Below are 14,562 nucleotides of genomic sequence, written 5' to 3' on the forward strand. Positions count from 1 at the left end.
CTTGTGTTTTGCAAAGCATCTTTTTGGGGAGACTGGACTGATCCTTTGAATGTTCAGCAAATTTGCGTTTACGATTAGGAATAGCATTGGTTAGTCTTCCCTTTCCCCCATCAATCAGCTCCGTTTCAATTTGAAGACTCTTCCAATGCTTTATGTACAAAGGATGCATCACAAACAAAACCTCTAACGCCTGACACAAATTTGTATTTGGATATCCATATTTTGGTTGCAGTGAGTATACGTTAGCATTCATCTCTCTCATTTCGATGCCAGTTTGCAACGCTTCGTATATTTCACCACAGCTTCTCACAATTTTCAGACCTATTGTGAGCTCTTTCTGTGTACTGACAAGCTGAAAGTTTTTACTCGGTAGCACTCCTTTTTTCACCAATATTTCCACGATATCATTTTCCGAACAATCGAGTAATGTCATGACTGCTCGAAAGTAGGTGTTCAGCTTCAATCGTATCTGTGTCCTTTCCAAAGATAGGCAAGTGGATTTCACCGAATAGACTTTGCTAAACTCCTCGATTCCGTGCAACTCCAACACTGGTATTATGCATATCGGCAGTCTGTAGTTTAACGTGGGATTCGACTGCATGTATCTACCCTTCTTTATGCGCTCGTTTAGAGTTGCGAAATGTTCTGGTACTAATGTTTTCAATATTTTGAAGTAGCACATATCAATCTTTTCATCGGCAACAGAAAACATCAAGTCAACATATCGTTCAAACGCAGCTAGTGTCGGTTCATCGAGAAACACATGGTCCAGCGTTGGCTTGTAGTTCAAGTAGTCATACGGACTGTTATTTATCGACGTAAAACGCAGTCCCTCGACATCTGTGAAAGGACATGTAACGCTGAACATGTACTTCTTTTGGTGACCATTCGCATTGAAATTTCTTTTCTCACGAATGAATTTTTCGCACAATGTTTGGACCGACATGTTGTCGCTTCTGTTGTCAGATTGTAAATGAGACACATTCAGTTTTTGTTGCAGTATTTATACAAGTCGTCGTATTACAAATTCCATGATAAAAACCTAAATTGTTGAATTTGAATAACAGAAATGGCTCGTTGCAGCGAAAGGAAAGGCGAAAGCAAATTGAATACACTCATCAAAGCAAACCAACCCGAGTTGCTAGCTACACACATTAATCAAAACTTTGGTTTCGATTCATCGTGTTACATTGTTATCAAAGAAAAACATGTTTTGCCTGTTGGTTTCACACAAACAGACCTAGAACAAGTTGTCATTCATATATCAAAATCTGAATTCATACAGTTTGTGAAGCTCAGGTTTAGTGATTCTAAAAGCAATGGGTTTGATTTTCTGCTGTGTGAACAGACCGATTACGAAGATATCTACGGCAATGAGGTTCATCAGTGTCACCTTTATTTTTCAAACACATGTACCAAAGATATGGCAGCTACAAGCTATTACTTGACAAACGCGTTGAGTATGATTGGAGTACTTACATTTTCAAAGCATACGCATGACAAACTGGCTTCGTGTCTAATCAAACGTTATGGTCAAACACTCGTACCCAAATGCACCACTGAATTTTGGAACAAACAACTTGACTCATTTCGCACAAAAAATATTCGTGATAAAATAGATAAGGTCTCACAACAAGATGACTCAACAACACTTCGTGATGAAATTGAGCGTTTGGTGCAAACAAAGTACAACTTTGTTTCTTGTCAATACAATACTGCAAACAAAATTCTCAATATTCTGTACACGAACACAAGTGACAACAACTTTGGGTTAGTGGTTCTCAAACAGTCGCTGAATATAAAATGCGCTACATGACTATTGATTCAAATCATTTTTGATTTAAACACCAAAGCGACAACATGTCTGTACCAGCAAATAAATTTCAAGTTCCACAGACTGAGAATTGGGACTTAGAAATAAGCCAGTCCGAGATGAAAAGTAAGTTGTGTTGATAAGATATTGTGTTTTCATAGCAGTTTTTATTGTAAGCATTGTTCATTTAGTTGTTAACTTTTGCTTTTTCTGTTTCAGAAAATACCAGCATCGGGGTGGTAACTCCAAAAACGAAAACCGAAGACTGGGAAGCTGAAATTGCGGTGGCGAAACGTCCTCCATTCTTTCTCAGCGTGGGCAAAATAACACAGCGACGTATAAACCGAATGCACCGATGCTGGACCTGTCACTGCGTGCCTGTCAATTGTCGATGTGCAAAATATTGAATAAACTTGTTGAAACGTTAACATGTGTTTGTTTGTTTGGTAGAAAATGTTATATAGGTAGTAACTTGAAAATTGATTCTATACACCTAAACAATGCTAGCCGTTGAACTCAAAGATTTGGGATTTTTTCGACATATGTTGCGTTTGAATATTGAAAAGTGGAACAAAGCTGTCGAAATATACATCATGGATCTCTATCCAGATGTGAAGTTTACATTTTCGACGCGAGATCAATGTTGGAAAGCGACAGATACGGAAATTGTGTACTATGTCGATATTGAGGTTATTCTGATCAATCCGAAATATGATTTGTGCTGGACACACCAAGATCCCACAAAACGACTTCAAACCATTAATGGGATTTTGTTGAGCTCAAAAGCCAAGAGAACAAAACTCGTAACGTTTGACCAAGAGTATTTTTGAGACAAAAAATGTATAAAGATGTTGAAATAACCAATTGCATGTGTAATATAATATCATATCATATCATGGATGATACCGACGCTTTTTGCACGAATGAAACAAGTATGTTTATGAACAACTATATCGACAGACTGAAAACGTTTGAGCATTGGTCTCCCCAAATACAACCAAACAAATACCAGCTTGCTTCTTGCGGGTTGTACTACTTGGGACAACACGACCGTTGCAAATGTTTTCGTTGTGGCATTGTGTTGTATCATTGGAAATCTACAGACGATGCGTTCTTTGAACACCATAAACATTCACCGAATTGCCAGTTTTTGCGAATGGTGGGTCCAGGTACAAGACTATTGATAGACACATGAGTATGTTTCGTATGATCGTGTTGTAAATAAATATCATGAACCGTTCAATTCGATTTGTTCTTATTCTTGTAGTAACATATACTTATTCATGCAACTACCAAACGCAAAGTTGAAAAACAAGTACTATTGTGTGCACGAATGTTTGATTTTGCTATTGCGTTAGTTATTGATATAACCCAGTGTCGTATGTTTTCTCAAACTATATTATCCAACTCTAATCAAAGCAAATACAAACAACTATGTATATGTAGTTTCAAACGATTTTATTCTGCAACAATCAATATTTCAAACATTCAAACTTTTGCAACAACAACGTACAACAGTTTACATAGTCCACTAGATCAGCCCACATAGTCCACTCGATCAGTCCATCACAGATGCAAAAGCCTCGCTTCTCTGTTTTGGCCGTAACCCTGAATTTCGCCACACCATTCGCAGCGATCGTCGATCCGCGTACATGACACACAGCTGAGGGCCTCGCATCTACGGCAAAAGTTCACCATCGAAAAAAAGTTTTTGCACCTATGACACACAATCACTAACGTAGTGTCATACACAGTTGGCAGCATTTCGCCCATGCTCTTAATCCATCTGTCACAAGCTGCTTTGTTGTTTCCAGCTGACGACTTATTCTCACGATGCTTATTCTGCCTCTCTAACCATGCCTGGAAACTGCCACTTTTCTCCACACTTGACATCCATTGCTCGCAAGCTTTTCTGTTACTCATTATGCGTGTTGTTCGTTCAGTTTCAAAAATCGAAATGATTCAAACACGATCAATTCGCTCTTTTATAGTATGCCGTTATTCAACTCAACAGCATAAAAACTCGAAATGCATGTCCCTTCCCCAGAACATGAAATTTCACAAAGTCGACAAAAGCCCCAATTGTATGTAAACAAAGTGTTTTATGTTTTCATCGACGAGTATTTTTATCAACAAGCCGAATTTTGCGGAATATGCGGTGTCATTAGTTCTAGAAAAGATAGTTTTAATTCATGCTTGACAAAAAGTTTGTAGTTTACTTTGCTTTTTGGAAAAATACAACGTTCAAAGATATGAGTTTCATCAAACCTTCCGAAAAATGGGTGTTGTTCTATGTACAGTATCGATACATGTATGTGAGGCATTTTCAGGCTTTCTTTCTTGGATTGAGAGTTCAAGAAACGATGAAATCTGTCAAAACATGGATAATTTGACAAGCAAGTACCACGAAAATCGTTTTGTTTTTTTTGTGATAGACAAAACCGTGTATTGTTGAAATGTCAACACATCTCAAATACATGTAAACAAAGCATGTTGAACTACATGATAAATCATATTGTGTAGTTGTTTGTACCAAAAGTGAAACACTCTTAGCAAAATGTGTACTTCAATTCAGATTATTGTGAAAACTTCTGGTTTATACAAAGTCAGTCAGTTTAGAACTTGATTTGTGTTGTTTTGTTTTTTTTATCTGCATCAGACTTTTTTGACTAGGTTATTTGTACACATCAAACTCTGCCATACTAAGTTGATTTCTAAAATGAATGAACACTCAGTATTTATTTGTAACTGTGTGCGGCTAACACCGTGATTTCATCTCATGGCATAAGTTGAACAATTTCTAACCAGAATTTACATTTCAATGTGACATTTTATATATGTATTAATGAAAACATGCACTGATATATCAGAATATTCTAGGCTTACTTTTCATATTTTAGACATAGAATGCACAATTGCCCATGTTAAAGTCTTATTCGCAAGCACATTTTATGTCCTAAACTCCAAAAAATCTATATACACAACAAAATGCAAATTCTGCTTTTTGCCAACATGTGAATGTTTGGTCACAACAATCTTTCTTTCAAGTCAACACAAATGTGTGTATCAACAAGCAAACCCATTTGTAAGTCTGTCCCGAGTCAGTTTTTATTATCATTGCCTATAGTGTATGTATTTGCAAATTTTTCAAGCAAGCACGCATAACAATTTCAGATGAAAGTGGATGAAAAAAAAGTATATGAATGCTATTTAGAAAAATATGGTTTTTTGTCAGCACATTCATGTCTGTCCACAAAACTCATTGTGTGTGTTTGTTGTGCAGTGATTCAGTCATTCACAAAGCGCATCTAACAGTGTCTGCTTGAGCTAGCAAGCACAACCACAAGCCATGTTTTGGTTCAGATTTGTTTTATTGAGGTCCATAAGAGAATATTTGAACATTTTGATACATGGCTCTCATAACTGGTCTCATTCAAATGCTTAGAAAAAAAGTATATAAATGCTTTTTAGAAAAATATGGTTTTTTGTCAGCACATTCATGTCTGTCCACAAAACTCATTGTGTGTGTTTGTTGTGCCGTGATACTGTGATTCACTGAGCGCATCATACAGTGTTTGCTTGAGCTAGCGAGCACAACCACAAGCCATGTTTTGGTTCAGATTTGGTTTATTCATGCATATGGATAAGAATATGAGAATTTTTATACATGGCTCTCATAAGATTTCTGATGCAAATGATGAGAAAAAAAGTATATAAATGCAATTTAGAAAAATATGGTTTTCTGTCAGCACATTCATGTCTGTCCACAAAACTCATTGTGTGTGTTTGTTGTGCAGTGATTCAGTCATTCACTTAGCGCATCTAACAGTGTCTGCTTGAGCTAGCAAGCACAACCACAAGTCAGTTTTTGGTTCAGATTGATATCTATAGAAGAATATTTGACAATTTTAGTACACATCCAACATAGCAGGTATGATGCAAATTATGAGAAAAAAAGTATATACAGGTTATTTTGAAAGCATGGTTTTTTGTCAGCACATTTATGTCTGGCCACAAAACTCATTGTGTGTGTTATGTGTGAAGTGATGTTCAGTTCATATTCTCAGAGTGGTTCAAGGAAGAACGCCTTCTCTTGCAGAAGGAGATCTAGGTTCAAGTCCTAGCTCTGATATGATTTGAGAAATCACTGAATGCAATTTACAGTGTCTGCTTGAGCTAGCAAGCACAACCACAAGTCAATTTTTTGTGCAGATTTGTTTTAGTCGTCTATATGATTAAGAATACAATAATTTTGATACTCGGCTTACATAACTGGTCTGGTACAAAAAGAGATTGCCATTCCGAGCGCATATTACAGTGTGTGTGTGACCTTGCAAGCACAACCACAAGCCAATTTTTTGTTCAGATTTGTTTTATTTGTCTATATGAATAAGAAGATGAGAATTTTCATACTCGGCTTACATAACTGGTCTGGTTCAAAAAGAGATTGCCATTCCGAGAGCCTATTACTGCTAGCAAGCACAACCTTCTACTTGTCTGATTGTGTGAAATGGCAGTTTTCAGTATTTTCAGATTCTTTCACTCACAACTCTATGTATAATCATATAACACAAAAACACAAATGTAAGGTTTAACATAGATTTTATTGATAAATTGCTAGCCAAACATGAAATAACCTGGTCCAAAACAACCAGTGTGACAATCATATGGTATTTTGCATTTCAAACAAACAATTTGTTCACCAGTGTTAGCACTTACAAATTCGATGTACTTTGGAAAGCAATTTAGACAACAAAACCCGTGCCCACACTTCTTGCTGAACACTCTATGTGGATTGCTTTCAAGTTTGCATAGTCTGCAGTAGTCGATTTTGCTGCTGCTTTTTAGATGGTTTGAAATAATCAAATCAATTGCATTGGAAATGTTTGTAGCTGCAGTTGTTACGCACGATGTTAACCTCGGCTCATCAATTGGTACAGATTTAACGTACCTTAGCGCCTTATTGAGACTGTCGATTTTTATCTGAGTTTTGCCGTGCGACGATTTTAGTATCTCTTGTTTTTTTAAATACTCTTCGAAAAAGTCTTCATGCTTCTTTTCAGTTGAAATAGCGTCCTGTTTTGCGTTTCGTTTTGGTTTTTTGACAGTTTGACCGTCAGAATTAGCAATAGCTTTTCGTTTATTCGATGTCGTTGTACTAGTTGAACCTGTTGAGTCGTTGGAACATTGCTGTGATGGCTGAGCCATGAAATTAGCTGCTGCATCGTTTTCTCGCGAACGATATTCTGTTTTAATTTCTTCGTCAGTCATTGTGAGAAGTGAGTACAAAATTGGATGCTTTCGTATCATCTCACTGGGTGTTGAATGCAATGGATGAGTTTCATCATCTACACGAACACCAGCATTGGTAAGCTGTTTGGAGAGCGCCATGTCGCTTTGAAATCTCAAGGAAGAATGATTGTGTTGTGTCAAAAACTAGCTATTTATACCCGTGACCTTAATTTTCCTTTTTTAAGGCCAATATGAGCCTGAAGTCGTGTAAGCATAAAACATTCATTTCAAGCATGTAAAACAAAACACAGATTAGATGTTTAATATGATTTATTCATACTATGTATCAACCAATAATGCCATAGCGTGAGCCAACTTGATATGTGGCGTTTTCATCGTACTGATGTTTGCATTTCAAACAAATAAGTCGCCCAGAATTTTTGTTGTAGACGTATTCCAAATACTTCACTATGCACTTCATACAGCAAAACCCGTGTCCGCACGTCTTGCTTATAACTGTTGGTGGATTGTCTTCATTTTTACAAATTCTGCAGGAGTCAACATCGCGACTGTGTAGTTCACTTGAGATGCTTTCTATGGCTTGCGAAATATTTGAAGATGCCTCGGACAGAAAAGAGCAAACCGTTGGCTCATCGCTTTCTTTGGATTGCACATACTGTAAGGATTTTTCAATGAACGCGATCCTAGTACGAGCATCAGCGTGCAGCGATTTTAGTCTCTGTTGTTTCTTCAGATACTGTTCTACAAAGTCAGTCTGCTTGTTTCCAGTTGAAATCGGGTCCTGTTTTGTATTTCGCGAACCTTTAGGTTTTTTGGCAGTTTGGCCGTTATTATTGGCAATAGCTTTGCGTTTATTCGAATCCTTTTTACTAGTCAAACCTGACGAGTCGTTGGAATTGTTATGTACAAGCTGCGCCAAAAAATCCGCAGCTTCTTCGTCTTCTCGCGATTTAAACTGATTGCCAGCTTCTTCGTCTGTCATTTGGAGAAGAGAGTGCACATTTTGACAAGTTTGGTCGAGCTCACTTGGGGTGAGATATAATTGATGACCTACATCATCCAAACATAAACCAACATCGGCACGCTGTTTGGAGACCATTTTGCTTTGCTTACTCAAATGAGAATGATTGAGCTTGTCAAAAGACTGGCTTTTTATCGTACAAGTTTGAGTTATATATTTTTTTTTTATTTCGCTGTACATTTCGAAACATGTTGATGCAACAAGATGCTAGATTCCACAATATGATCAAGGTCAACGTGAACATGGAATTGTGACGCTGTATGCAAGTTTCTCGTTCATGCATAGAAATCAAAAACACAGTTTGAAACATTGATACGGGAAAGTTCTTCAACGTTCATTTTCGTGACAATACACAACAGTTAGCTTTGTTACTCTGTACGTATTTAATGTTATAACCACTTATTTCTGAAATCAAACTTCTATTGTCATCGCATTTGTGACAAGTGAGCGTAATGTCAGGAATTGTCTGATCAAGTATTTCAATCCATCGCAATTCGATACGAAATTGTTCGTAAGCTCAACGTTATTCTACTACAGTATACAATCAAACTATATCTAACCTGCTCGACTAACAACATACACATCATATGCATTAAACATTTTATTTTACAACAAACATCAAACATATGAAAACAGTCAAAACATTTAACCCATTTGAGTCGGGATACGGTTTCATTCGTATCGCCCTGATATAAGTTTATCAAAAATAAGTATATAAGCAAACACATTTATTTCCTGCTTTTTATTGTACAGCCATGAAACGCAAACGAGAGCATTTTACATTATGGGATGCTGCAAACGTCCACAAACACAAAAGTATGTGGTATTGGTGGGCGTACATAAGACGAAAGGATATGGTTAATCACGAGAAAACTGATTGCGATGTGATTCAATTGTTACAGTCGGCTAGTGTAAAAAAGCAAAAGACACAATCAGATAAATTTCTTACATCATTTTCGGTTGGACTTCGTCCTATTAAACATCAAAAACAAGTCCTTAATGAAATGCTACGCGTGTCTAATTATACGTACAACTGGTGCTTGTGGTTAGTAAACGAAAAAGGATTAAAGCCACACCTATTCGAGCTTCAGAAAGTTGTTTGCAAAACAAATGCCAGCGATGTTGATCCATATTATAGGATGGAAAACGATGACTGGTTTTTCAACAACAAAATGTCAACTATAAAACTTACATCGTGCAAAAACTTTTGTACGTCTTACAAGTCGGCTAAGTCACTAAAATCAAAACTAAAACGACCCATGTCTGTATCGAATATCATACAGGGATCTTTTTGTGTTCAAAAACTGTTCATACGACGTCTGTCAGATAAAGATGTTTCTATCGATAATACTCAAATGCAGAACCGATACATTTGTATGATGCCGGACAATTTTGAAAAGCGTTCAAATCCTAAAGAACGATTCTTAAAATTGGCTCAACCGATAACAAAAATACCGCCTATTGATCACGATGTTAAAATTGTCAAGCGTGCTGATGGCATGTTTATCATGAATATTCCTTGTGACCCTAAGTATACACGAAGAAATGCATCAAATGATACGATAGAGAAACGTGTATGTGGCATTGATCCTGGTGGTAGAACGTTTGCTACAGTATATGACCCTATTGACTGTTGTGTTTTCCAAGTTGGAATTAAAGAAGACAAGCAGTATGTGATTAGTAAACTCCACAATAAAATTGATCATGCGCATATGCATTTGACAAAAGCGCAAAACAAAAAGCAACAACAAGCAGCACGTGAACGAATTGTATCACTGAAGAAAACACACTTAAAACTAAAAACATTTGTAGAAGATATTCACCTTAAGCTTTCCTCACATCTCGTAAAAGAATATCAGTATATTGCATTGGGTAAAATCAACGTCGCACCACTTGTAAAGAAAAAACATTTATCAAAACGCGCTAAAAGGGATTTGCTATATTGGCAACATTACAGATTTCGCCAAAGGCTAACTCACCGAACTACGAACACAGAATGCATATTGGATGTTCAAAATGAAGCATACACTTCGAAGACGTGTGGAGTGTGTGGAACAATAAACAAAAATCTAGAAAAGAGTGAAACATTTTATTGCGATAACTGCAAATATAACACACACAGAGACGTTAATGGTGCTAGAAATATTTTGCTAAAATCGTTGCGCATGTTTCCATTTGTCAATTCGCAGTAATAATTACTCTGTAACAATTAGGTCGATCCATCCTAAATTCGAAAGTCCATTGCTACGAGACTTTGCGTATGCTTAGTCCAGGGCAATTTTCTGCCGAATGAAATGGGTTAATCCGTGAAAAGCATTCGCACCCAGCCAGTAACGTCAGCTCGACACATAGCGCAGTCTCCATCGAACATCATCAGGCAGCAGTTTTCACAAAAAGTGTGCCCACACCTTGTCAAGGTACTGTTTTTTTCCTCATCGTAGCATATGGTACACGTTTTCAATCCTCGAATAGCCTCATCTTTTTCTTCTTGAAGTTTTGTTCTAAGCGAATCCAAAGCCTGCTCTTTTTCAAATAGGAGCTGCGCTATTATCCTATCGGTTTCGAGTTCATGTTGCTCTTTTAGCGCGCGTTCGCGTTTAGACCACTCATCCTCGAAGAAACGCTCTTGATCATCAACCAAATGTTCGCTCGCTTCTCGCTGATAAGATGAAGCCTTTTGAATACACGATACCATTTTCTTGCAGACATCGCGACCTTCTTTAGACATAGCGAAGTCGCTGCTGTTAACGAACGCTGTAACCTGACTTCCAAGTCTGTTCAAATGATAGCCGAACGACTTTAGATCAATTGACGCCGATTGTTCTGGTCGAGTGTATGGCTTTGTAGCATGTCGCTTGCCCTTGCCAGTCGTTTCGCTACTACCACTAGCAGCGTCTGTGTCCTCGAACTTTGGCAGTCGGTTTGCGTATTTCGGCATGATTTCGAGTCAATGTTCTCTCTTGGAGTCTCAAATCAAGAATGATGACCATACCTGTCCGTGTCGCTTTATATACCCAACGGGCTGGTGCGTTTTCAGTATATAGACAAAGCATAGCGCTTATATACCAAAGTCCTTGATAAAGATGAATAGCAAATTTTTTACGCGTGGTAGATGTCGACACTCATATTTGAGAAAAGCGCTGAGCAAAGTTGCATGTCTGAAAGATTTTGATCAAACGTACGTTAGCGAATTAGGTCAGTACTTCAGAAAGACATTTCCCACATTACGCGATGAATGTCGGTTGTACATAAAGCACGAAGTAACAATTCAGAACAGGCGACCCGATTTCGTTATTCATATACCAAATGTTGCCCTGATACTACTCGAATACAAAACATCGAATGTTACAACAAAAGTACGCAGAGAATATTTAACTCAAGTACTCGATACGTATCACAAGTTTCGACAAAGTTTATGCGCTAATCAAAATTCCAGCCATATACGTTTACTTAGCATTTTGCTCATTCGCAATTCTTCATCTCGACAAAACAAAATTGTGTGTGTGTGAAAAATGAGTTAATACCTAACAGCTGTTATTTGATATTAACTTTTATGAATATTTTTGCGAAATGTACTATGATCAATTTTTAAACGCAACAGTGCAGTGGAGTATTTTTCAAATCACAATATCTCGCTAGTACAACTTTTTGCTGTAATAATTTCACAACGCTAAAATTTCCAATCCAATACTTCATCAAATATCTACCAGCATCGCACGAGAAATTACACCCAGTACAGCGAGGTCATCAAGTGCAAATAATATCGAACGTCATTTCACAGTAAAGTACACAGATAGATGAGTATTTGCGAGAAAGTTTAAATGTAAATTTATCAAAAACCACTGCAGATATTGGGATCAAATTTTGACTATGATATTCAACTTAGAGAGCCTTACATCGATTATTCCGAACGTTTTATTCTTTTGTTGATGCTTTTTTGACAAACATACTAGTTTTTGATCGAAAATAAAGCCTTTATGAAGAAATCTTTTTGCCTTTTCGTTTTGCGATACATTGTTCAAAATGTGTACCGTTGAATATGAAGTTTTTGTGTGGATTAAATAATCACACATTGAAACGCCGATTTATCAGCAGAAAACTGAACTCAACTCTGATATTGTTTTTCTACAACGCACTTGAATTCATGACGTGCAGTAGATCTACGTAATTTCGCTTCATGTAAACAACCTTGGTGCAATATCGTTCAACGACGTTTAAGTCGATTTTTTATGAAACCACTCCAGATATCAATATGAAATTTTCAGTACATTAAACAGATGGCTATATGCTACAAATAAGTACTGATTGGTTTGTTCTGAAATATATGCCTCTATGTAAAATATCTGTCCGAAATCTTTAGTATGAAGAAAACTTTTTTGCCTTTTCGTTTTCATAAACACAATATGTACCGCTGAATAGGAAATTGTTTTCTGAAGAATTTGGTGTATAATACTTTGTATGTATGTGAATAATTTCGATTGAACACGAGTTAAACGCAACATTGATCGTTTTCTTTAAATCGGCATCGCGCAAAAATTCATGACATGCAGTACGTCATTTCGCTTAAATGTAAACAACCGAGGAAAGACTTAACATAATATCGGTTTAAGTTAAATATCTCCGGAACGATTCATGGCATCAATATCAAATTTCAAGTACAATACCCAGCTTATTGTTCGCTACAACTTTTCTATTGTTATTTTTGTTCCAACATACATGCTTATGAGATAAAAATCACGTTGAAAACGTTCGCAACAAGAAAACTTTTTCATCCTATCGCTTTTTGAAACAAAACTGATATCATCTTATAGAAAATTTCATTCCGAATATTTCGCTATGACATGCGTGTATGTTTATTGTATCGCTTGATCAAGACTAGCCGAAAACCATTTTGCCTATAATCACGAATTCACTTTTTAAAGCACGAAACATGTACTGTAGATCGAACGTCATTTCTATCCATGTAAACAACCTTGGCTTGGGTGCAATATCTTACAATGAGGTTTAAGTCAATTTTCTTTGAAACCACTCATAATATCCAGATGAAATGTTCACCACAATATTCTATCATATGATAGCTACAATTTTTGTCTCGCCTATATTGTTCTCACACGACTCATTGTGTCAGATATTCAATTTTGCAAAATTCGCTAAGAAGAAAACTTTTTCGTGTTAAGAGCATTTATCTTCATGTTGGTATGATTTTGTAGGAAATTCAATTCCACGCATTTTGATGTATTACACTTAAACGTCTGTCTAAACACACAAACAATACAGTGCAATAACGATTTCGTACTAAACGCATTTCTGTCTTTAACTTTAGATTTTTACAACGTCGTCTTTTATCCATGTAAACAAACGAAACAAGATGTTAAGTTTATACATCGGTTTAACTCAATTTGCTCGAAAACGTCTCATGATATTAAGATGAAATTTTCACCATAATATGTAATCCTATGATAGCTACATTTTTTGTTTCGCCTATATTGTTCTCACACGACTCATTGTGTCAGATATTCTACTTTGCAAAACTCGCTAACAAGAAAACTTTTTTGCGTTAAGAGCATTCATCTTTAGTTTGGTATGATTCTGTTGGAAATTCAATTCCACGCATTTTGATGTATAACACTTAGCTATATATCATAACACAACAATAAAACAGTCCGATAACGATTTTGTCATAAACGCATTTCTGTCTTTAACTTTAGATTTTTACAACGTCATTGCATTTCTATGCATGTAAACAAGCGAGGGAAAAGAGTTTAACATGCATCGGTTTAACTCAAATCTTTCGAAAACGTCTCATGATATTTAGATGAAATTTTCACCATAATATGTAATCCTATGATAGCTACAATTTTTGTCTCGCCTATATTGTTCTCACACGACACATTGTGTCAGATATTCTACTTTGCAAAACTCGCTAACAAGAAAACTTTTTTGAGTTAAGATCATTCATCTTTAGTTTGGTATGATTCTGTTGGAAATTCAATTCCACGCATTTTGATGTATAACACTTAACTATATGTCATGACACAACAATAAAACAGTCCGATAACGATTTTGTCATAAACGCATTTCTGTCTTTAAATTTAGATTTTTTTTCAACGTCATTGCATTTCTATGCATGTAAACAAGCGGGGAAAGAGTTTAAGTTGCATCGGTTTAACTCATTTTGCTCGATAGCGTCTCTTGATATTTAGATGATTTTTTCACCACAGTATTGCATCATATGATAGCTACAATTTTTGTTTCGCCTATATTGTTCTCACACGACTTATTGTATCAGATATTCAACTTTGCAAAATTCGCTAACAAGAAAACTTTTTTGTGTAATGAGCATTTATCGTTATTTTGGTACTAGCTTGTAGGAAATTCGATTCCACGCATTTTTATATATTACACTTTACCGTATGTTTAGACACAACAAAAATACAGTGCGATAACGATTTCGTACTAAACGCATTTCTGTCTT

General features: G+C 36.3%; 1 long non-coding RNA gene across 1 annotated transcript; it reads left to right on the forward strand.

Moving 5' to 3' along the window:
• Positions 1 to 1,751: 1,751 nt before the first annotated feature.
• LOC127877216 (uncharacterized) lies at positions 1,752 to 2,241 on the forward strand. Its single transcript, XR_008048289.1, has 2 exons — positions 1,752 to 1,939; positions 2,033 to 2,241. It is a non-coding gene; the product is annotated as an uncharacterized LOC127877216 (long non-coding RNA).
• Positions 2,242 to 14,562: the final 12,321 nt, after the last annotated feature.

Source organism: Dreissena polymorpha, chromosome 4 (genome assembly GCF_020536995.1).
Source record: "Dreissena polymorpha isolate Duluth1 chromosome 4, UMN_Dpol_1.0, whole genome shotgun sequence".
Lineage (NCBI taxonomy): Eukaryota > Metazoa > Mollusca > Bivalvia > Myida > Dreissenidae > Dreissena > Dreissena polymorpha.